General features: G+C 37.9%; 1 pseudogene; it reads left to right on the forward strand.

Annotated features, from left to right (window-relative positions):
• LOC132481479 (heat shock-related 70 kDa protein 2-like) overlaps positions 1–22436 on the forward strand; it is a 51786-nt pseudogene extending 29350 nt beyond the window's left edge.
• Positions 22437–24580: the final 2144 nt, after the last annotated feature.

Genomic DNA, 24580 nt, shown 5'->3' on the forward strand with positions numbered 1-24580 from the left:
AAGTGCTATCTTTTCATCTATGGTAAATAGTCACTTACTGAGCATGTGTGGCATTGCTTTGTCAAGTCTTTCTAGAGTGGTATTTTTAGAAGTATTTGAGTGCCATAGTTAGCTAATTTTCATTAATAAAACATGAACTAAGTGGAAATTTTACCACACAAAGTAGAACTTTTTTTCTGTTTTCAATATCTTCTTGAAGAATATCATCATTCTTAATTTAATATTTCAGAACCTACTCAGGATATGTGATGGTAATATTAAAATAGCAGATCATTTTTGCTAATTACCTTTACTAGTTGGTAACTTTACTGAGTTTTCAAGTACTTAATTCAGTCACTTTAATTCCCGAATATATAGCAGTAAATTTAGAATTTAACATTAGGGGAATTCTGTGCTTAGTGTAACACTTATGTTTAGTTTCTGCTACTTCTTTTGTCTTGAAAATACATTATGCAAAGAAACAAAAACCTGTTCTCTGATTCAGTACTTTCTTGAATTATTCCATGATCCAGTCAGAAGATAGACGTCTTCAGTACCTCTTCTGTAATTTACTAATGAAATGACAACTTCTCTGGGACACAGTTTTTAATTCTGTAAGTTGGGACTGATAATAGCTGCCTAACTTAGAGTGATTTTTTTAGGGGGGCCTCACAATCCATGCAGGTGAAAGTACTTGTAAAATTGTTAGATAAGGTGCCATAGAGCTTTTTTTTTTTTTTTTTTTTTTTTTTTTTTGCAGCACGCGGGCCTCCTACTGCTGCGGCCTCTCCCGTCGCGGAACACAGGCTCCGGACGCACAGGCCCAGCGGCCCCGGCCCACGGGACCAGCCGCTCCGCGGCACGTGGGATCTTCCCAGACCGGGGCACGAACCCGCACCCCCCGCATCAGCGGGCAGACTCCCAACCACTGCGCCATCAGGGAAGCCCTGCAACAGAGCTTTGAATTTACAATATGATTGTTATTATTAATATATTGGCCAATTAGTAAAGTTCACAGATCACTTTCATATGCAGCATCTTATTTTTTTAAGCTTACTAAATCCAACAGCAGCCACATCAATGGTATTTTATGAACTGTTTCTTTGCAACTTCAAAGAAGTTGTTTTACTCTTTTTTTCTTTTAACCAAATTGATACAAAAATCTATTTATGGAAAAGGTCAGAAACTAAGTATTTCTTCACTCTTCTGAGAACAGTGACCTTTGAACACAAACTTACATCAACCTCTTTTCTGCCTTCTCCCTCGGCCAAGTGCCAACCGTAGAGTGATTTACACATTGTCCTTTACTGACTAAGCCAATGTCAGAGATCAGTCCATTTCTTGCGAAGAGGTGGATTTCTTAGGTAGAATACCCTTGGGCTTAAAGCAGAAACAAACATGATTCTGAAACCAAAACTCATAACAGTAACTACTATTGAGAAAGAGAAAGAAGAGGCAAGATTTCATTGTTTTACTTTTCAAGACCCTGTGTCTTTGTCAAGAATGTAGTATTTTTGTGTTTTTAAAAATTTATATAAATTGTATTGTGCTATAGGTATCATGGTTTCTGATGTTTTCACCCAGTGCTGTTTCCAAGATCTACCCAGATGACCATAAGGAAATCTAGTTTATTGCTTCTACTGCTGCAGACTATTCCATAGTATGTATCCACATTTTCTTTATCCACTCTTTTGGTGATGAACACCTTGGTTGTGTCCAACTTCAGCTACCACAAACAACTCTGTGGTGAATATTTTTGTACATACCCTATTACAGTCCTGAAATGAGCTTCTTTAGAATAATATTGCAGGAGTAGGATTTGCTGGATCATACAGTATCTATATACTTAATTAATTTCACTAAGTCTTGCCAGACTGCTCTCCAAAATGGCTGTACCAGATTACACTTTGATATACATGAGAATACATGGTTCTCACCAACATTTGCTATCAGATTTTCACATTTTTGACCATAGTATGGAGCACAAGTGTTAGTTCACAGTTTAATTTGCATTTCTTTGATTACTAGTGTTACATATTCGGTTTTCCATTTCCATGACTTGACTATTCATATTTTTGTCCATTTTTCCTATCAATATCTCTGATTTTCTGTTGCTGGTAATCAAACTTGTGGAGTCTAGATATTAATCCCTTATCAGATTTTAACTGAACATTTCATCTTCCAATCTGTCACCTATTTGTTAACTTTGTGTGTCTTTTGCTGAACAGAAACCTTTGTTTTGAGCCATTTTTGTCAAACAAAAATGCATCACTCGGAACTATTCGAAACACACAATAATTTGTTATGCTTATGCAAACCATGAAACATGACGAAAAATGTACCTCACTTGAATCCACCACACAATTTAAGAACAAGAAATTACCAATAGTGTTTAATATATCTTTGTCCTCCACACCAATTCTGCCCCATAGTTACCTCTGCCCCATACCTACCAGAGGTAACCATCATTTAAAAATTTTTTTGTATTCTCTTGCATGCTCAATTTTAACCAGTTTTTGTATGCATCCCTAAACAATGTATTGTTAATTTTTTCCTGTTTTAAAACTTAATGAAATGGTATCAGTCTGTATATATTCTTCTGACTTTGTTTTTTCATTTGACCTCATGTTTCTAAGATTCATCCGTGTCAGTGTGTGAAGCTGCAGCTCATTCATTTTCACTGTTGTGTGCTATGTTTTTTTTTTTTTTGGCTGCATTGGGTCTTCATTGCTGCACGTGGGCTTTCTTTAGTTGTGGCAAGTGGGGGCTACTCTTTGTTGTGGTGCGCAAGCTTCTCAATGCGACGGCTTCTCTTGTTGCAGAGCATGGTCTCTAGGCGTGAAGGCTTCAGTAGTTGTAGCACACGGGCTCAGTAGTTGTGGCTTGAGGGCTCTAGAGCGCAGGCTCAGTAGTTGTGGCACATGGGCTTAGTTGCTCCGTGGCATGTGGGATCTTCCCAGACCAGGGATCAAACCCATGTCCCCTGCATTGGCCAGCGGATTCTTAACCACTGTGCCACCAGGGAAGTCCCTGTTGTGTGGTATTTCATTCTGAAAATTTACCACAATTTATTTCTGTATTCTCCCGTCAATGGGTATTTGGTTACTTCTAGTTTTTATTGTTGTGGGAGGAAGGTAAGGAATAATGTATGATGCTCCTATGAACATACAGTCTTTGCTCCATATCTGTGTGTTCCAAATCTGCAAATTCAACTAACTGCAAATAGAAAGTATTCGGGGAAAAAATTCCAGAAAGTCCCCAAAAGCAAAACTTGAATTTGCCTCGCCAGCCACTATTTACATAGCATTTACATTGTATTTGTAACTATTTACATGGTATTTACATTGTATTAGGTATTATAAGTAATCTAGAGATGATTTAAAGTATATGGAAGGATGTGCATTCGTTATATGCAAATACCATGCCATTTTGTATAATGGCCTTGAGCAATATGTTTGAATACCAAGGGACAACTTTATCTTCTGTTTTACATGTGCAAGACTTTCTCTAGGCTATATCCTATGAGCAAAATTACTGGATTGTTAGGTATTGGCCAATATAATTTTAAAGATAACGCCAGGTTGCTTTTCAACGTGCTTATACCAATTTCTTGCACCAGCAGTGTAGGAGAGTACATTCACAATCCTCCCTAGAACTTGGAACTGTCAGATTTCTTAACTTTTTCTCAATCTAGTGAATATAAAATGGTGTCCTGTTGTGAATTTATATTTGCATGTCCATAATTCTTAATTATGTTTAGTATAGATGAATATGTCACAAGCAATTTGAATGTTGTCTTATATAAAGTGTCTTCATATTTTTGCTCATTTTAAACTTGGTTGCTATTTTTATTTTTAAGATATTAAAAAAAATATTCTGGAAACTAACTTTTTGCCTGTTATATGTGTAGCAAATATATTATTCCAATTTGTGATTTATCCTTTCAGTTATTTTATGGTTTTATTTGGAAAACATAGATTCTTAATTTTAATGTAATTTAATTTAGCAAACTTTCTTTATGAATATTGTGGGGTTTTTTTGGGGGGGTCTGGTTTTAGAAAAATTTCCCTACCCATGTTATAAAATTAATTGGATTTAATTCAAAGATATTTAGAATTTTGCATTTCATATTTAGGCATTTCATATATCTTACATGGATTTTTATTATATTTATTTTTGTTCTTTTCCCATTGAACTGCAATGTCAACTTTGTCATCTACCAAATTTTTATATATCTTTGGGTCTATGTCTGGACTTGTCTTTTATGTTTCAGTTAAATATTATCATTGTACCAATATCATTCATTCACTTATCATCCCTTCAACGAACATTGAGCATCTGCTATGTGCCAAGCACTTTTCTAGCTTATTAGAATCCATCAATGAACAAAAAAGAACAACACCTGCCCTTCTAGAGCTTATAGTCTAGTGGGAGGAAGCAGCAATAAAGTTATAAATAATTAAAATATGTAAAATATCAAATGTTGAGAAGTTCTATGAAGAAAAATAAAGCAGAGATGGAGGATAGGGCATACCAGATGGGTTGAGGATTGCTGTTTAAATAAGATAGACAGGGAAGGCCTCACTGATCTTAGCAGAGGCCTGATGGACATCACGGGGTGAGTCACACAGATATCTGAAGGTAGCACATACCAGGCAGATGGAACAGCAAATACAAAAGTCCAAAGGGGACAATCATGCAAGGAGGCCAGTGTAGCCAGGAGTGGAATGAACAAAGAGGAGACAAAATCAGAAAGATTACAGTAGGCAAGAACAATTATTATACCACACTGTTTTAATTACTAAAGTTTTATGAAAAGTCTTGGTATTTTGTAGATCAAATCTACCTATTTTCCTATAGGAGTATCTTGGCAACTTAATTATCCTTGTATCACTGTTTCTCTAAAAAATTTTAAAATTAACTTACCAAGTTCCTAGAAAAGCCTGTAGAAATTTGATTGGCATTACATTGAAACTATATATCACTTTGGGAAAATGTGTTATTGTTTTATCTTTCTGATAGTTTCTTGAGGTAGAAAACATGGTACCTCTTTCATTTACTTTGTTCTTCTTTTGTGTGTGTGTTTTACCATTTTTTTCCATGAAAGTCTTGCAATACATTGTTCATGTAAAAAGCTGTCTACAAGACCTATTAGCCACTTCCCTCATCCCCTTGTCTACACTATCATCACTATACCACTCTCCTTGCTGCTCCTCAAGCACACCCCTACCCCAGGACGTTGGCCCTTGCTGGCTCCTCTTCCTGGAATGCCCTTCCTGCAGATAACTGCATGGACCACATCCTCACCTCTTTCAGGTTTCTGATCATGTGTTGCTGTATTAGTGTGCCCTTCCCTGACCACCCAATTTCAATTAGTCCCATCTCAGCATCTGCTATCTCACTTTCTTCTTTTAATTTTGTTTTCATAGTATTTTTACTCATCAACATCTATTCAAAATTTATGTTGTTCCCCCATAATTATTAAGTTTGTGAAATAGATACTAAAAGCCCTAGAAATTACCTGAGATGATTTGTGGGCTAAAGCCTTCGCTAGCAGTAAGTGGAGACAGAGGAGTGAATAAATACAGTCCTCAAATCAAGTGGCTTCCAAATCACTGCTCCCCCAGAAATGAATGTGACAAGTTCTTCTTTCTTCTCTAGTCCATTTTAGGGAAGCAAGCAGTTGGTTAGAGAACAGGGAGTCTGAAAATGCAAATTTCCACTACTGCAAGTTGGCTGAATCAAGGTCATAGGTAATCACTAATCCCTGGTTAGGACTTTCATCACTAGGGTTAGAATGCTGGGTCATCTAGTAAAGGAAAAGTTAACATTAGTTGAGGATGCTACTACGTTGTTATTCAAATATCAGTTTCATTTAGGGGTTGCTTGGAAACTTAAACCCTTAAACATATTGTTTTGTTAATATATAAGTTCACTGGTGTGACACCTATCTACAGATACTGGTCACTGAGATATGAAAAAATTCCTTATTATAAGTGGCAGTCGAAGAAAAAAGGATCTGAAGCAGAGCAATCCCCACCAGATGTAGAAAGTGTGAATCCTGAGCACATGCACCTTAGCTTGTGTTGAGCAGTTGTAAAAGCATCTCAGGCAAAAATGCCTGGGGCTTGAATCTTGCCATTTAGAGCAGGAAGCATAATTGTCAAATGAGGGCAATAAATATCAATATTGACAACATCACTACTTTTTGCTGAGTGCCCACTATATGCCAAATATTGTGCTAGGAATTAAGCAGCCTTATCTCATGCAATCATCAAACAAGTCTGGGAAGTAGGTACCATTTGTATCACCATATTAATAAGTAACTTGCAGCTCAGAAAGCTGAAGCGACACATGATCACATTCACATGAAAAGAGGTGTAGCTGGGATTCCAACCCAGGGGTCTGGATCCAAAAACTAGGCACTTTCATCTACATCATTGAGACCTAAGGAAACTGAGAATATTTAGAACTGTAAAAAAAATTATAGAATCACAGTTTCACACCTAGAACCCCACATTCTTCCTTGTAGACCTGACCATCCAATCAGTCCACTGAGGGGCATGTGGAGAAGGTAGCTAGGGAAGCTAAATGTTTTCCCATTTATATTGATCTTTAGTTTCAGAAGCATTTTTTCACATGTTATCTCATTGGATTCTTATTATACTGGCAGGTATAAGTTCCATTTTCCAGTTGGATGAAGTGAGGCTCAGAGAGATTCACTTCTTTGCGGAGAGTCATTTAGAAGCCAGGACTCAAACTCAAATCTTCTGGCTCTAAAAGGCATATATTCTTACTGTCTGGTGCTCACTTCTTCCTTCACCTTTAATATACACACGGTGGTAGCTATATTAAAAAAAAAAAGATTTTTAACCTTATTCTGAATTATTTAAATAGTTAAATCACTTAAAAATATTAAATTGATTTGTGTACATAAAATTGCTGTTTGCCTTTTTAAACTAAATCTGTGTGTGTGTATGTATATATATGTGTGCGTGTGTGTGTGTACAAATATATGTATGTATTTATCTATTTGCCAAAAGGTCCTTAATCAAAGGGAAAGTGTATACTTTTCTGGTTTAACCTTGTTAAGTTATAGTAGTGGTGGTAGGAGGGGGCATTAGAGTGAAAATACAACATGACATCTTCCTTACAAGTCTGAAACACATTCCTTATTTTTAAAATGTAGTTATGAAAAGAATAGTTGTAAATCCACAACATATGGCACCCATTAAGGGTAATACATGTTTGATGGTTAAAATGGTGCATTTTATTATTCCATTGTGATTTCTATCTTATTATTTATTGTCCGTAGTTAGCAATGTTATCTTATCTCTAGGCAATTGCTCTTTGCTATAAGGAGATGAGTTTGCTTTTTGCCGTATTCATACACCTTTGGAATAGCTATTTTATATTCATTCAAACTTGATATCTAGATCACCATATGTATAATGTAGTATAATATCATTAGAAGCTCTAGAAATAAATGGTTTCTAAGAGTATGAAAATGTAAACCAAATAAAAGATAAACAGGCAAGAGACCATACTAGTGGCAGGTTTCAATGACATATTACTTTTATCATACCTTTTCCCATATTTCATGTTATAAATAGACGTTACAGTTTCTTGAATTCTTGTTTTCCCTGAAATAGGCATAGCAAATAATATGTTTAATCACAGCTAATGTCTGCTTTTAGATTTGATCGTTTTCTACCTAATTCATCATCTTATCTTGCCTGCTACTACTTTCTGTTCACTTCAGATTGCAGATGTGGAAAGTGTGAATTCTGCAGTATCCTTGGATAAATATTAATAGCAAAACAAATTCATCTGAGCAGATTCACCTTAGGTTATTATTGAGCACTATTCATTATGAAAAACTATCTTGTTAAAATGATAGTAACAGCAAATTATTCTTTGATTGTGTTATATTATGACTAATTAAAACCCAAAACATAACTCTGACCTCAGCATGATTTACTGTTCTCCTGCTATTTCCCTGGACTTTCTCTAATGTAATTTTCTGTACTGGGAAAAAAGAGTGATATATTTTTTCTTGTGGGTATATATGTCCCAAGATAGAAAGATTGACTTTACATTTTCGAAAATAATTCAAATAAAATGTATAAGCAAAGTTAAATTAAATATAACTATACAGCCAAGCCAAATTGCTTTTCTTCATCAAATGGAGATCCATTCTCAGTGACCAAGATAGTTTTTCAGAGGTATAATCAAATGTGTATGTGAGTGTGAGTGTATGTGTGTGTGTGTGTGCGTGCTTGTGTGTGTGTGTTTGAGGATTACGATTACCTACAGTTCAGTTCTAGGCCTCCTTTTTGTCATCTGCAATATAACGAATTTGGCCTTTCTAATCATTAATGCTGTTTCCATTTGTGTATTTTATTGGGTACCTTAATCTCAATTTCCATAGGTGACTGGAACAGAAAAACAAATTAGACACAGCTTTGATAGAGAAGAGGTTCCAAAAATATTTGTTGATTGAAATAGAAATAAATGTTGAAAATGGAGTGGTTCGCCTAAGTACTCTGCTCACAACTGGTTTGCCAGTAGAGACTTCCAGGTAGGACTGTTAACTTACTGGTGACCAAGTCCCCCCCCCAACCCGCTGTCCATTATTTACCCTCTGACTTGGCTTGACAAACTTTAGTCAGGCTTCTGTCCTCCCCACAGGCCCCTGACATTTGGGTCACCTGAAGCTTAAGCAAGCACCAAGGTGCATAATATCCCCCTTAACAGTTCATTCCAAGAATGGAGAACCGGTTGACCACACAGAGAAACACTTCCTGTTGAAGAGCTCTGGTTTTACCAAGCTGCTCACTCCCACCACTTGCCCCTCTTTCCCACAGAGTTCCTGCTAGCCCTGCTTCCCCCTTCATATGTAAGAAAAGCCTTTCTCTGTTTGATTTTGAGGCACTTGCAGATCCTGAGGTTGGAGTCTCCTCCTTATTGTAACAGTCTTTTTGAATAAAGTTTCTCCTTAGCTAAGTCCAGGTTTGTTCCTATTTGACACTGGGCAGGCAGACTGATCTTCCCAGTTACACTTTGCCAATTCATACAATTAAGCATAAAGGTGAAGCTATGCCGGGTCTATGCCTCTGTTTGAATTTCGCTTTTTGTGGCCTCTATTCTTTGACCTCACTCAAACCCTGCTTTGAATATTTTGTCTTCCTTGTGGTCAAACATAGAATTGAGTCTAAACCTTATGTTCTCTTTATTATATCTAAAACGGTGATACTTCTGAAACATTCTTCTCATGAGAGCCTTTAACTAATTTTTTCAGGATCTGTTTGCTCATTCTTTTCCCCTCACCTGGTTCTTGTAATTTGAATTATATGTATCTAAGGGCTCTGTTTTAAACTTTTCTTTCTACATTTAGTTACTCCCGTGGCTTAAAGGATGCTTGCAATTATTTCCCATCCCCAAGCAGTATATTTCTATTTTCCCATCTGTCTGGATTTTTCAACTGGATGTACAGGGAAGGAGTTGGGGCTAGTTGGGGCTAATAATTGTCCTATAATCGGATAATGACAAGCCTCAGTGAGATTAGTCTGTCCTGTGAGGAAACAATGTGCCTAAAGAAGGATTGGTTAAGAACTTTGAAGTGAGACTTCCTTGGCCCCTTGGTGTTTCCAGAAATTTCTGTAACTGAGTGGTGTGATTGTGGACAACTAATGAGAGGCTCTTGCTAGGCCACACCCTATTATAAAACATAGTTATTGTCCCTAGATGGGCTAGTCTTCACCCTCATTTCATCTGGACTTGCACACCCTTGGTTTCACCATTCACCTGCATGGATCACTAACTGGTAAGTTCACCTACCAGCAGGCATCTGAGCACTAGAGGAAACCTTTTCTTACTTAACTCTGTTAGGCTTAATAATGATTTTTAAAAATGAGAGGGAGAAGTGTGGCAGAGAAAACTGTGAAAATGTATGTGAGGGAAAAGTGATGGAAAAGAATATGGGAGAGAATGTGGGTAAAAATAGGGAGAGAATGAAAGTTAGTAAAGGAACATAAAGCAGGGAAGGAGGAAATCGAAAATAAAGGAATAAAGTATAATCTGTGATACTGTAGAAAGTAAGAGGGAGTGAAAAAACAAGACTTTGAGAAAATAGAAATTTATAAACATGAGAAAGGGCAAAAGATAATATGTGAAAATGAAAGAATAGGAGAAGAAGTTTAATATGGAAAAGATGAGACACTAAAATGAAATTTGAGAATGAAAAAAATGTGAGAGAATAATACAAATGTAGAAAATATGAGTTTAAACATGAGAGGAAAGTGAAATAAAGGACAAGGACATTTATGGGGTAAAAATGAGGAAATGAGTAGAAGATGAAGTAAAGTAAGAAGCCTGGCAGTGAGAAAATAGTGCCAGATAATAAAAGAATAGGAGCAAGAATGAGAAACTACAATGGAAGAAAAATGGGACAAACATAAAAGAATGAGAAGTTCGACGAAATTGAAACATGAAAAACGAGAATGAGAAAATACACAAATCATAACATTTTTTAGAGTTGGCTGAATTGTGAGCATATGAGCCATGTGGGAGAATGGAAGGCGGGACTGAGGCAGATTTGGGAAACAGCGTAGGCACAGATACTGACACTGGCAGAACACAGGAATCTACAAGCGGCTGGTGTGCACCTGCCACGTGGTGACATGAGTAGGGGTCCAAGGCCGAGAGCTGGAACCCTGGAGCCAGGACCCCCAGAGCCTGGAGCCGAGAGCGGGGCCAGATGTCAAACCTCCCTGAGTCAGGTCAGAGAGGCAGTGGGGCAGGATGCTGCAGAGGCTCTAGAACATTCAGAACGTAATGGGAGAGACAAGGCAGAGGGGGTGAAATTGACCAGTGCCCTGGAGTTCAGTGATTTTACCTTTGCGATACAGGGGAGTGTTTAACCATTTGTTTCCTCTACTCTGAAATTGAATTTGTTATAATTTATTTGGCTAACCTCTAGATCTCGCGATTTGGGCTTTCAGAGCCCCTTGTCTTTACCTTTACCTCGAGGTTGGATTTTGTTTGTGCTATTTTGGCTAATCTGGAGGAGAAGAGGCTTTTACTTTGTAACAGTCCATATGGCCTCATCACTTGCTGTCCTGAAATGGGAAGCACTCTTCTGACATAGACAGGGTTACTTTGGATGCCACAGGTCTACTGTCACTAGGGGAGGGCCCTTCCCTTGAGCACCTAAGGGCTCCGGAAACTCCATATTCGTTGTCTGGTCTGTTGCCTTCCCCATGCCTTGCGCTAGTTTACTATTGGGTGAAGTCTTTCTTTGTCATTGCATTTAAAATTTTTCTGTTTAGTTTGTTTTCCAGATTTTCAGCAGGCTTATTGTTGAAAATCACCTATAACCCCATTATCAAACGAATGTCTCAGTGGTCATTTATTTAAATTCTATTTTAATGGCAAGCAATATTGCTCTTTAGGGAAGGCAACAGAGCTGGTTTGTCTTTGCTGCATGTGCTAAATTAAACAAGTGATTTTGGATCTTGAACTAAGGATAAATGTCTTGTCTAGGAAATGACAGTAATCTTGTGATTTTTGAAATGTGGAACAGCTTATTAAAATTTTATATTAGCTCCTTTTCAAAGAATATTACATATTCTGTTTTTAGAAGCTGTATATGATGAATGAATAAAAGTGAATCAATAGGTTTTAGGAATTAGTTGTGCACTTGAAGTGAACAAAAGAGAATTTTTTTTCCCCTAAACAAATGTGTATTCTTGGTGCCAACTAAACTAGGAATTTACAGATGGGAAAAACGCCTCAGGATGATTCCATAAATCCTTTTACCATGCAGATTTTTCTCCATGGAAATTTCAGTTTCTTTAGAGGGAAAGAAATTTACCTTGCTGGAGAATATATATATATATATATTCCTTGCAAAGAATAGAACATTCAATGTGTAGTAATGAGATCTATCAGGAACCGTTACCTCTAGCCAGTGGGTTGATGCTTGGCATTGCTTAAGGACTTGCATCTAAGAGTTGACTTAGCAAGTTAAATTCATTTTTTTTCCTACCAAGGGCTTGCTTCTCCCATATAACCTATCCTTTTTTCCTTTCCTATTAAACATTTTTTAAAAAGTTATTGCCAGTATGTAGTGTGTTTTAAAAACGAGTCACTTGGGCTTCCCTGGTGGCGCAGTGGTTGAGAGTCCGCCTGCCGATGCAGGGGACGCGGGTTCGTGCCCCGGTCCGGGAAGATCCCACATGCCGTGGAGCGGCTGGGCCCGTGAGCCGTGGCCGCTGAGCCTGCGCGTCCGGAGCCTGTGCTCCGCAACGGGAGAGGCCACAACAGTGAGAGGCCCGCGTATAAAAAAGAAAAAAAAAAAGTAAAAAATAAATAAATAAATAAAGTGGCTCTTCGCCTCGCGACAACACACCCTTGTTTTAAAAAAAAAAAAAACAAAAAAAAAACAAAAAACGAGTCACTTGTCTCACCCCTTGTCTTGGTTTCTAAGATGCACTCTTCAAAGTGTTCTATTAAAAGATTTCAATGCAATTCACATGGAGATTATAGGGGAGCAGAATTTGCCACCCCAAAGTATGTCTCTTTGGGATATTAATTATTTTAATCTGGTTAAGTTCTAAGAAACAGCAGACAAGGGAGAAACTTTGAAAACCAAGTAGGAGTCACCCTTTTGAAAGAAACACCTACATTTACAAGGGAAATCTCTGTTTGTAAGGGTGTTTTCCTCTCTATACCAAGAAGAAAATGACTAAATCTCTGGAAATTTATCAGTGGAGAAGGCATGGACTGAAATCTGCATAACAACCTTACCCTTGTTTACTGTGCTTTTCCTGGTCACCTCTCATAACTGGCTCCCTCACCCCCAACTTCTTCTTTTGTCTTTAGCTGGAGATGGTATTTAAGGTGGTGGCTTGGGCCATTTTTGGCAAGTTACTCAGTTCTCCTGGGTCTCTCCCAAGTATACATGTTGTTAAACTTTGATTTTCTTATTAATCTGTCTCATGTGAATTTAATTCTTAGACCAGCCAGAAGAACCTAGAAGAGTAGAGGGAAATTTCTTCCTCCTCCCCAGCAAAATCTTTCAAGATCTTTGACTACTGTAAGAAATATATATGAAATTCAAGAAAATGCTTAGCCTCTGAATATCTTATGAATAGTTATTTTAAAATAATAATTCCCAAATGAATTCCATGTTTCTAAATTATTATATTTAATAAGCTATTTTTATTTGTACATTTTATCTCATTGTAATTAACTTCTGGATCTACATTTATCTGTTGGTTCCTGTTTGTTTCATTTTTTAGTCTTCAGACTTTTTTTGGCTTATCAGAGAATGTTTGAATCAGTATTTCCATAAATTAATGGTAGGAGTTTTACAAACTACAGAATGCAGAGAGAGCAAATTATCCTTAAAATTGGACAATCCAAGGATTATTTAAAAGATGTTTCCCTTGTAAATGCAATGAAATAATGTAGCAATTAGAAATGAACCATATAAATGTGTACTCCAATTGTGAACCCTAGAAAGGTGACAGTGTAATGAGATTTGACAGCATGTAGAAAGGTGAAAACTCATTACCAAGCTAGGAGCTGCATTAAAAAAATTGATTAGCATTTTTGTATTATGTAAGAAGATGGCTTAGCATTTCAGGAGGAGAGCAGCAGTTGTGTGGCATTTAAATCTATTCTGAATTAAAAATGATCAGTTTTTAAAAATTACAGAAAAGTCTTATGCAAATGAAATATAATCAAGCCATGCTTCAGACTCATTATGCGTGATTGATATGCACTGTAACTTGCTTACTAATTTAAGGAGCAGAGGAATTCCAGTTACCTGTCGTATTGTGGATGCAGTGCTGTGCCTCACTGCTGGAAGTGATATTAAATTTATTATGATAAATGGTGTAAACCAACAAGTTGGGTCCTTATCCAACTTGACATTTATGTGAAATGATAAGAATTTCTTATTATCCTGAAAACCTTAGCTTCCTCATAAATGTTGAGATCTTTTGGAGATTCTTAAAGATATCAACATCAAGAGCATGAGAGAGAATATAGGTAATAGAGAAGAGTACTTTGTAATGCCTTTAGAAGAAGACATTTGCTTGTTGACCTAAAAGTTTGTTCATTAGTGATCAGTAAGTAATTAGAGAGTTCTCTAATGTGTTCCTTTAGTGAGTTTATATCTAGTTGTGAGAAAACTTGGTCATGAAATTGCAAATTGGGCTAACCTTGCAAACTATGAAGTTATTAACGTGCCCACATTTCTCCCAGCTTCCAGAGTTTTAACAATTTTTAAGTGTATCACAACCTACAAAATCCATACTGGTCTATTTCAGCAATTCTTCATCTAACTTTAGGATTTTGACAATACTGATTAGTTCAGGATAAAAGCTAAAATTGATATATCAAAAGTCAGTGTTTCTTTATTTTTTTAAGTTTTAAAAAGACAGATTTTAAGATGCCCTTTCTGATACTGCTTGTTGGACTTACCTTGGAAATCTATGACATTAACACCCTCAATTTTCTCAGTTTTCAAAGTTTTTAAAATTAACTTTTTAGTTAATATTTTTTAGGCTCTTTTTTTAGTTAAACACACACACACACACACACACATACAAACAGTGGTTGGTTCAGGATAAAAGCCAATGCTGGCATACCAAAAGTGTTTCTTTCTTGTTTTGTAAGTTTTATGTGACAAATTTTAAGATGTCTTTTTCATATTAATGATATGTAATTTGTAATTTTAAAGGCTTTTGTAATTGATAGCATTTTTCATTGGTATTTTAAATGATACTTAATTTTTATGATTTTGATAGTAATATATTTTCACAGTAGAAAATTTGGAGGACAGAAACATATGAAGGAAGCAAAATCAAAAAATTACCTTGAAGGGGAGCAGAATATGTCACCCCCAATCCAAAATATGCCTCTTTAGCATAAGGATTATTTTGAGCAGATTATTTTTTAAGCACCAGCAGATTTAGGAAAAGGTCTGAAAATCAGTAGTAGTGGTTACCCTTTGGTAAGGAACTCTTCCATTTATAAGGGAAATCTCCAATTGTAAGGGTATGCCCCTCTCTACTAGGAAGAAGAGGGTGACTCTGAAATTCTAGAAAGGCTTATCAATGGAGAAGGCTTGAACTTTTCCTGGGTCTCTCCCATGTGTAAGGAGAGATACATGTTATTAAACTTCTGTTTCTTTTCCTCTTGTTAATCTGTCTTTTATTACAGGGGTTGTCTCAGCCAAGAACCTAGAATGGTAGAAGGAAAATTAGTTTTTCTTCCATATAATATATAATATTATAATTCAGAGTTAACCATGGTTAACATTTTGTTATATTTCCTTCCAGTCTTTCCAGTACGAGTGTTCTTCAATGTTCATTTAAATCCAGTAGAGGAAATTGGTTCAAGATGGCGGAGTAGAAGGACATGCTCTCACTCCCTCTTGCGAGAACACCAGAATCACAACTAACTGCTGAACAACCATGGACAGGAAGACACTGGAACTCACCAAAAAAGATACCTCACATCCAAAGACAAAGGAGAAGCCACAATGAGATGGTAGGAGGGGTGCAATCACAGTAAAATCAAATCCCATAACTGGTGGGTGGGTGACTCACAGACTGGAGAACAATTATACGACAGAAGTCCGCCCACTGGAGTGAAGGTTCTGAGCCCCACGTCAGGCTTCCCTCTCTGCCCCCACTATTATCTTCGTCTTGGAGTATCTGTCCACAGGGGACAGACTCCAGCTGCTCAGCCTGGGACCCATCTATCTCCTGCCTCAAGACCACATCAAATATGACTTTCCTTTCGCTTCTGTGTGTACATAGGCAGCTTCTCCTTTGATTTCAGGCTCCAGGTGAGTGTTTGGTGCAGTGAGTGGATGGGCACAAAGGGCCTGCATCCCCACTTCAGCACGTGCTCTGATATAATGGTGTTTCACTTGGCAGAGTGCTCTTGTCTGTATATTAATAATTATATTCATTATGATATTAATAATTTTCACAGTGGCCCTGTCTACAGATTAAAAATCCCATCTTTGGGCAAGTCAGCTGGACCTCAGCAAAGTTAAGTGACTTGTATAAGCTCAGGCCTCTCAGATGTGGTGGAGCCAAAGCCAGAATTTCAATTTTTCTGATCCCATTACTCCACGTGGCGGGATGTGTGTGTGTGGCTGTGTGTGTGTGTGTGTGTGCATGTGCACACACACGTGTAGGTGTGCTTGTGTGAAAGTTTGTGTTTATATCCTCTTCTGTAGCTGAACAGCAGTTACAGATATTTTCCTTTTAATTTTTTTCTCTCTTGCAAATACCCATGCAGGTTTAGAATAGAGCATTCTTTGTCTTTAAAATAATATTATCTATTACTTATGAATACCAAACTTAAGGGAAAGGAATAATACAGTGCTGACCTGTGTACATACTGCCCAGCTGAAGAAATAAAACATTACAGTTAGAGCCTTTGATGTGCCCTGCCTGATCCCATTTTCTTCTCTGCCTTTATAGGCTATACTGCACTTTTAGTATAATTTTTAAATGACCACTCTTTTATATATTAACAGTTTAGTTTGTGTCTAAGACTAATCACACGTATATGTATATTCATATATATGTATGTGTGTGCATATATGTATATAAGTGCATATATGTATATAAATGTATGCTTGATGCTTCTGAAATTATAATTAAGATCAACAATAATATATTGCATTTCCATAGCAATTTACATTTCCAAAGTACTTTGAAATATCTCATCGCATTTTACTTTTACTAATTGACATGTGTGCCTTAGTCTTTGGAACCTGCAAAGTCTCTGAAAGTCGGATAGATATACATGTGTGAGGCTGGGTAGTGCAACATAACTGCTTTAGATATTCCCATATCCTAACCCTTGTGCAAATGCTAGAGAATAATGCTTCAGAATTCTCAGTTCTGAGTAGTCATTAATGTGAAGCAATGGGGTATTATTCCACTTTTGAGTTGTAACCAAATGCACCATCTATATGCATAAATACATTTTAATTCATGACATTATTATAGACATAAAAAGTTGACATATATCTGACTTAGGTGCAACACCTGCAGGTTTCTTGGAACCTCTCGATATTGTTTACTGACAGTTCTCACAAATCAGATTTTCTCCTATGGTTCCTTTCCTATTTCTGGTTAGATCAAGCTGGATGAATTATCTCCCTCTGTTTCATTCCTTAGCTTTTCCAGAGCCACATTTTGCTCTGGGAAGGGGAGAGAAGAGTCAACTGATTTTCTTCCTCAGACTCAGAATGGGTGCAGTAATTTTCTATAATATATTTCAGGCCGTTATTCTCATCTTCCAAAGCAATTTATTATCTTTAACCTGATTTTTATCCCTAAGGCTAAATCATCATTTTTATATTAGGGATAACACAGCTGCTGGGGGATTGCATAAAGGACTGAGGAATAGTCAAATTGGAAGAAAAGCAAAGTTAACCCTTGACCAGTTGGTGTATACTAAGTAATGCCAGGAAATGAATGCTATAGGGTTGTAGCCCCAAACTAGCCCTGGGAGTGGGGGTGATCCAACCTTATTTATTAGCAAATTCCTGTGGGTCTCACGAGAGAATTCACTCTTGGCAGTGTAGGAAGTAATGACAGGTCCCGGATGAAGGCATACAAATAATCTTTTTTTGTTGCATGGATTTCTTACATTACCAAATGCAATACTTATGGTAATTATGATTTTTTAGAGAACTGGCTATATCCATGAACCTCAAAGAGATGGATCTGTTAGTTAAGAAATACCCAACTGGCGAAAGGAATAATACAGTGACTACCTGTGTGCATGTCAGCCAGCTGAAGAAATAAAACATTCCTTATAGTTCATGGCTTTCACTCACCATTTCTGCCCTTCAGAAGTCTGAAAATCTTTCCTTTGAACTAAACGCTCTCAGGCAGTGGGGGCTATGAAGGAGATGATTTGTTCCACAGTTAGCATGCCACTTGTGAAGGTGGGGTTTAATCCTCTGGGGATCTCCCAAGTTCCAGAGGAAGTAGAAGGCTCTCAAGAAAGAGGACTGGGAGAGCAGTATTCCCAACCCAGGCTGCTGTGGCTTAGAGACTTCCAAGCTTCTCTAGCAACTTACTTGTCAGATTTCAAATTGAGCTTTCCACTTTAGGTTGAATATTGGGCTGAAAGCTAGCTGACATATTAACTTAGAAGATATTTCACTAACAGCTGCCCAAAGAGACTAAATATTTTTATAATATAAATATAAACTAATAAATATAGACTAATATATTTACCACACAATATAGGATAAGGAAAGCAAATTAAGGAAAGATTATAAATGAAACTAGGTGTCATGTCCTGATTAAGAAAATGTAGTCCCTCTCCCCACCCACCCCCGGCCCAGTAACATGGGATTATTTTGGCGTCATAACCCAACAAAATTCTTGAAAACATTGCCATGTAATCATTCTGCAGGAAATCGGGCTTGGCTGAGTCTGGACTGACAACACGGTGGCTGCTATAAACTGTAGCTTAGCTAACTACTTAGCATTGAAAGTAAAAAATAAACATGTAATTCCTGAAAACAAGGGATGGTTTATGAAATAAACATTTTCTGCTTTAGAAAAAAAGCTTTATGAAATTCAAGAGGGTTTTGTTTTTAAAACATTACTTACTAATTGCATTTAAGCATAAAAATAACTCTTAAGGTTTTCTTTCAGTCTGCTCCATACTGTTGCATATACAATATTTAATTAGATGATTCATTAAATTTATGGAAGTTTTCAACTCGTGTTGAATATGACTTATTAAATTCTAATTTTAAATGACGTTGTAATAACCTCTTTGGGAGTCATCCTGCTTAGGCTGGCTGTGACTGCAGACATTCACATATTTTGCCTGTGCAGAGGGGCTGCATACATGGACAACTCAACGGCTTTCCTTCCCTCTACTCTCTACCTGTGTTCAGCCCCGGTATAACTTAGCAACTTTTCCCATCAACTGATCAGTGATCTGCACGTAGGAGGTAGTCAGCAAATGCTAAGTGATGCAAATATTTCTGTTTGAGCAGCCAGTGTAATCAAATGAAGCAATTGCAAGATTTGAAAAAGTCAGGCATCCCAGTTCTGTCTGTAAGTATCTGTACAATCTAGGGCCATCCCTTGACCTCTCTGGGTCTCAGTTTTCTTACCCGTCATCCAGATGACTTAGACCCAGTGGTTTCTGAAGACCAGCCCAGGATTAACCTTCTCTAGTTCCATGTCCCTCCCCTCTCATCCTGCCTACGATCTCAGATCCATCTTTCCCTCCACTGAAGACACTGCCCTATGACTTACCTTAATGTCCTAGAGTTAAGTATTTGCTGTGCTTGCCATTTTTCAGATTTATCACCAACTTCTACATTGCCATTTGGAGAAAAATAAAAATAGCTTTTCCCTGTAAACTGAGAATGTTGCTACATATTTGCGATCTGGATCATCAAGTGAAATATTCTTCTGGTTGGGAGTGGCCCTTGCCTTCCTGCCCTCAAGTTTCCTGGCTGCTTCCATTTAGTGCTTTGATGGGGAGTCATGAGGACCAGCTACCAGATCTCCATCTGCCATCAAATCCCTGTGTCACCAAGGGTCAGTCTCTTCCCAACTTGCACCTCAGTTTCCCCAGATGTCTAATTAGAGACCTTTATTTGGTTATATCTAGAATCCATTATATTCTGATTCTTTATAAATCTGTGTTTTAGGGTTGCCAGTTATTTAAAGACAAGAAAAGTCAGAAGAACTTTTAATGAGCACCTACTGTATGTCAAGATGGTAGGTATACTTTAAAGGTAAGGTAAGTGAGGAGCAGAGTGGTTAAAAAGCATGCCTAATCATTAAATAACTAACAAAGCTGCAGATGGCACAGTCAGGACTTGAATCTGTGTCTGTCTGATTCCATAAGCCATACTAGCTGGAAAGGTTAGTTGGATGTGTTTTATTTTATTTATTGTATTTGGTAGGTGATAGGGAACAAGTTTTTAAGCAAGGGTTCGTGTGTTTAAAGGCATAATTTTAAAAGGTCAGCGTGATGGTGTTCCTAGAGGATAGCAGCCGTATTTAATTTCTCCCTTTACTTTCAGTATCTAACACAGTGTTTAGCAAATGGCAGTTACATAATTGATGTTTATTGAATGGAGAGATGGATGGATGAATGATGGTGATGCATACATAAGTCATGAAATGAGAGAAAGGAAAAATACTAGTGGTAATGCTACCGCGATAATCTAGATATGAAGTAATAAAAATTTGAACCAGAGTGGTGGCAGTGGGACAGGACACATGCAAAGAGGAAAAATTGACTGGACCTAGAAACAAATTAAATATGGGCACGAGAGACACCAAAATGGCTCCAAGGGCTTTTGAAGCCTTGTTGGTTGCCATTGATGGCTTGATATCATCCTCAGAATTCTGGTGGTCATCTTGTAATCAGGCATCTATTGACAAATGCAGGGGAGGGCTGCAAACAATAGAAGACAATTGGAACACATTACCATCTGAATGAATTATAAAACTGAATGCATTTATATTTGAGTTTGACCCACATAAGGACCACAATACAGCAGACAGGAGGTGCTGGAGAAAATAGAGAATACAGGTCTCATGTAGAGGCTATAGTTGACACTGATTTCTTTTAAACTATTTCAGCCTCACTTACCCCCTTCTCTTTCTTTACTCAAGACGTCTCCCTTTGGTATTGAACTGGGTACTGCTTATTCGCGAGTAGGGGTTTTCCAGCATGGAAAAGTAGAGATCATTGCCAGTCACCACGGCAAATGTACCAGTCCAAGTGGCTCTCACAAAGTGAACACCTCATTGATGAGGTTGCTAAGAACCAAGAGGCAATGAACCATCTTTGATGCCAAGAAGCTGATTGGATGCAAGTTTGATGATGCCACGTTCAGTCAGAAGGAAGCACTGGCCTTTCCAAGTGATTTGTGGAAAGGGAAAGCCCAAAGTAATTGTAGAATATAGAGGAAATAATATTTTTTCCCCTAGAGGAGATCTCTTTCATGGTTCTAAGCAAGATGAAAGAGTTTGCTGAAGCCTATTTAGGGGGAAAAAAAGTAGAAATGCAGTAATTACTGTTCCAACCTACTTAAATGATTCACAGTGTCAGACCACCAAGGATGCAGGGATCATCACTGATCTTAATATCCTGGGAATCATTAATGAGCTTATTTATTGCAGCACCATACTCCATGGCTTGGATTTAAAAAGAAAAAAAATCCCCAAACACCTGAAGCTTTAAAACAGAGAAACGTGCTGATCTTTGACTTAGGTAGTGGTACCTTTGATGTATCTATCCTAAACATCCAGGATGGCATCTTTGAAGGAAAATCCACAGCTGGTGACACACATCTGGCTGGGGAAAATTTTGATAACTGTATGGTGAATCACCTGGTTGATGACTTCAAATGCAAGTGCAAGAAGCATACAGCCTCCAACAAGCAGGCAATGTGCCACACCGAGGCTGCGTGTAAGAAGGCAACATGTATTTTGAACTTCTTTGGTCACCCCGGGTTTGAAATTGACTGGTTCTATAAGGGTGTGGATTTCTACCCTTCCATTTCCTGAGCCCACTTTGAGCAGCTCAGTGCTTATCTCCCCCGTGGTACCTTGAAGCACGTACAGAAATCTCTGAAGTATGCCCAACTTGACAAGAGGCAGGTTAATGGAATTGTGCTAGTGGGTGATTCCACTTGTATCCCAGAGTTCCAGAAATTGCTGAAAGATGTCTTGAATGGAGAGGAGCTCAACAAGACCACCCACCATGATGAGGCCACGGCGTGTGGCGCAGCTGCACAGGCAGCTCTTCTCACAGGCGACAAATCAGAGCATGTGCAGAGAAGCTCGTTAATGTTACCCGTTTCCCAACAGGCACTGAGACAGCAGGGAGGATGTGACATCCCTTATCAAGAGAAAGACCTCAGTACATCCAAAGCAGACTCAGATGTTCCCAGCTTACTTTGACAACAAGACCACTGTCTTAGCAAAAGTGTATGAGGGAGAAAGGGCTTTAATGAAAAGAAACTGCTTGGCAAGTTCGTACTTTCTGGGATCCTCTAGCTTACTGTGGTGTTCCTGACATCCAGGTGACCTTTGACAGGGTCACCAATACCATCCTCAGGGTACCTGCTGTAGACAAAAATGCTGGCAAGAAGAACAAAATCCACATTACTAATGACGAAGGCTGTTTCAGTAAAAGATGATATTGACCAGATTGTAAAAGAAGCAGAAAATGATGAAGTAGAAGGTGATGTCAATAAAGATCGGGTAGCAGCCAGAAGCACCGCAGAATTCTGCACCTTCAGTGGCATGCGGATGGTTGGAAATCCTACTGGGAGATTCCATTTCAGTCAAGAAGATAAAAGGAAGGTTCTTGAAAAGTGCCAGGAACTGTTAAACTGCCTCAAATGTAACCAGAGCTGAGTGTGAGTGTAAGCGGGCTTCACTCCGCAGTGGGATCTGGCCGCTGGGGCTTCCCCAGCACAGCCGAGCCTCGGGTTAGTATCAGGGAAGTGGGCTAACAGTCATTCTTTGGAGAAACTTTCCTGGTCTCCACAGTCATTTATACAGTTTCAATATTTCATGCTTAGTTTGCAGCATCAATGTGTATGTTTGAAAAAGGACAGATTCAAAACTTAATGATAAATATTTGTAAGTTTATTCAACATTTTAATATTAATGCTTCTGCATCTTGTGGGTTATGAACTTCATCACATATTTTCACTCTTGCTGTTTGTGTCTGGTGACTAGTTTGGAAATTAGCACTTATAAAATATTTAAACACTTAACTTTGGTAGTAAGGAAGAGGTTGTATTACCATATCACAGTCTCACCACTTTAATAACAATGACCACTTATAAGCAAATATTGTGTCTGTAAACTTGTATAAACACTGTGCCCTACTCATCTGTGTACTACAGTAGAGTTTACTACTTGTAGTCACATTTTCTGTGTATTTCTTCAAAAGGGCTTCATAACCCACTGGTGTCTGTGTCTCTCAATCTACAGAAAAACTACAGTCCTTCTCAGGTCCAAGTTGCCCTTTGACGTTTTAAGTCTTCTCATTGTACATTGCCTAACAAGGGCTGGAATGTTCTGTGTTGCTGCTGATGGTTCATACATTGACTTCTATGTAAAAACATAGAAGACATATTCTGTTGATTTAAGGAGGAAGAGATCTGTTTCTCACCCTTCATAAACTCAACACAATTTCCATGAAACTATGGTTGGAATCACAACTTATCACTGAATCTTATAGTATTTGTGAGTTTTAGAAAAGAAATATTTCTTTGTGTATCACAGTTATGGTACCATAGTTTTACTGTCGTTCTTAAGGGTAGGTTGAGACCTAAGGGAGAAGAATTGTTGTTTTCAGCATTCAGGCCAACTCTGTAGAATTACATGGGATTCAGCGTGACGTGGATTATTGTCATTGTGACTCACAATGGCCTGCTTGTGCTTTGGGGCTGCCTGACCTCCCCACTTAGTCTCTTCCCCATACACTTGATGGACCGACTTCTGAGATGGAAAGTTGCCTTAACATTGGTTTCAGGAAAGCCAGAGACGGAGGACAACTGTGTCAATATCATTGTTGGTTTTACATTATAAACATTGCGTTCACTGAGCTCCTAGTTAATAAAGAATATTGAGCCCTTGTCACTTCCTATAAGTTGAGAACAAATTCCATCAGGAGGTACCAAGGAGGCCTTCTGAAGAGTGCAGTGCCTTTGAGAAGAGGGGACATACCATGAAAGAAGACATCATATGTGGCACATATATACAATGGAATATTACTCAGCCATGAAAAGAAACGAAATTGAGTTATTTGTAGTGAGGTGGATGGACCTAGAGTCTGTCTTACAGAGTGAAGTAAGTCAGAAAGAGAAAAACAAATACCGTATGCTAACACATATATATGGAATCTAAAAAAAAATGGTTCTGAAGAACCTAGGGGCAGGACAGGAATAAAGACACAGACGTAGAGAATGAACCTGAGGACATGGGGAAGGGGAAGGGTAAGCTGGGATGAAGTGAGTATGGCTGAGTAATATTCCATTGTATATATATGCCACAGCTTCTTTATCCATTCATCTGTCGATGGACAATTAGGTTGCTTCCATGTCCTGGCTACTGTAAATAGGGCTGCTATGAACATTCTGGTACATGTCTCTTTTTGAATTATGGTTTTCTCAGGGTATATGCCCAGTAGTGGGATTGCTGGGTTGTATGGTAGTTCTATTTGTAGTTTTTTAAGGAACCTCCATACTGTTCTCCATAGTGGCTGTATCAATTTACATTCCCACTAACAGTGCAAGAGGGTTCCCTTTTCTCCACACCCTCTCCAGCATTTATTGTTTGTACATTTTTTGATGATGACCATTCTGACTGGTGTGAGGTGATAGCTCATTGTAGTTTTGATTTTCATTTCTCTAATAATTAGTGATGTTGAACATCTTTTCATGTGTTTGTTGGCCATCTGTATGTCTTCTTTGGAGAAATGTCTATTTACGTCTTCTGCCCATTTTTGGATTGGGTTGTTTGTTTTTTTGATATTGAGCCGCATGAGC

This window comes from Mesoplodon densirostris, chromosome X (assembly GCF_025265405.1).
Source record: "Mesoplodon densirostris isolate mMesDen1 chromosome X, mMesDen1 primary haplotype, whole genome shotgun sequence".
NCBI classification, from domain to species: domain Eukaryota; kingdom Metazoa; phylum Chordata; class Mammalia; order Artiodactyla; family Ziphiidae; genus Mesoplodon; species Mesoplodon densirostris.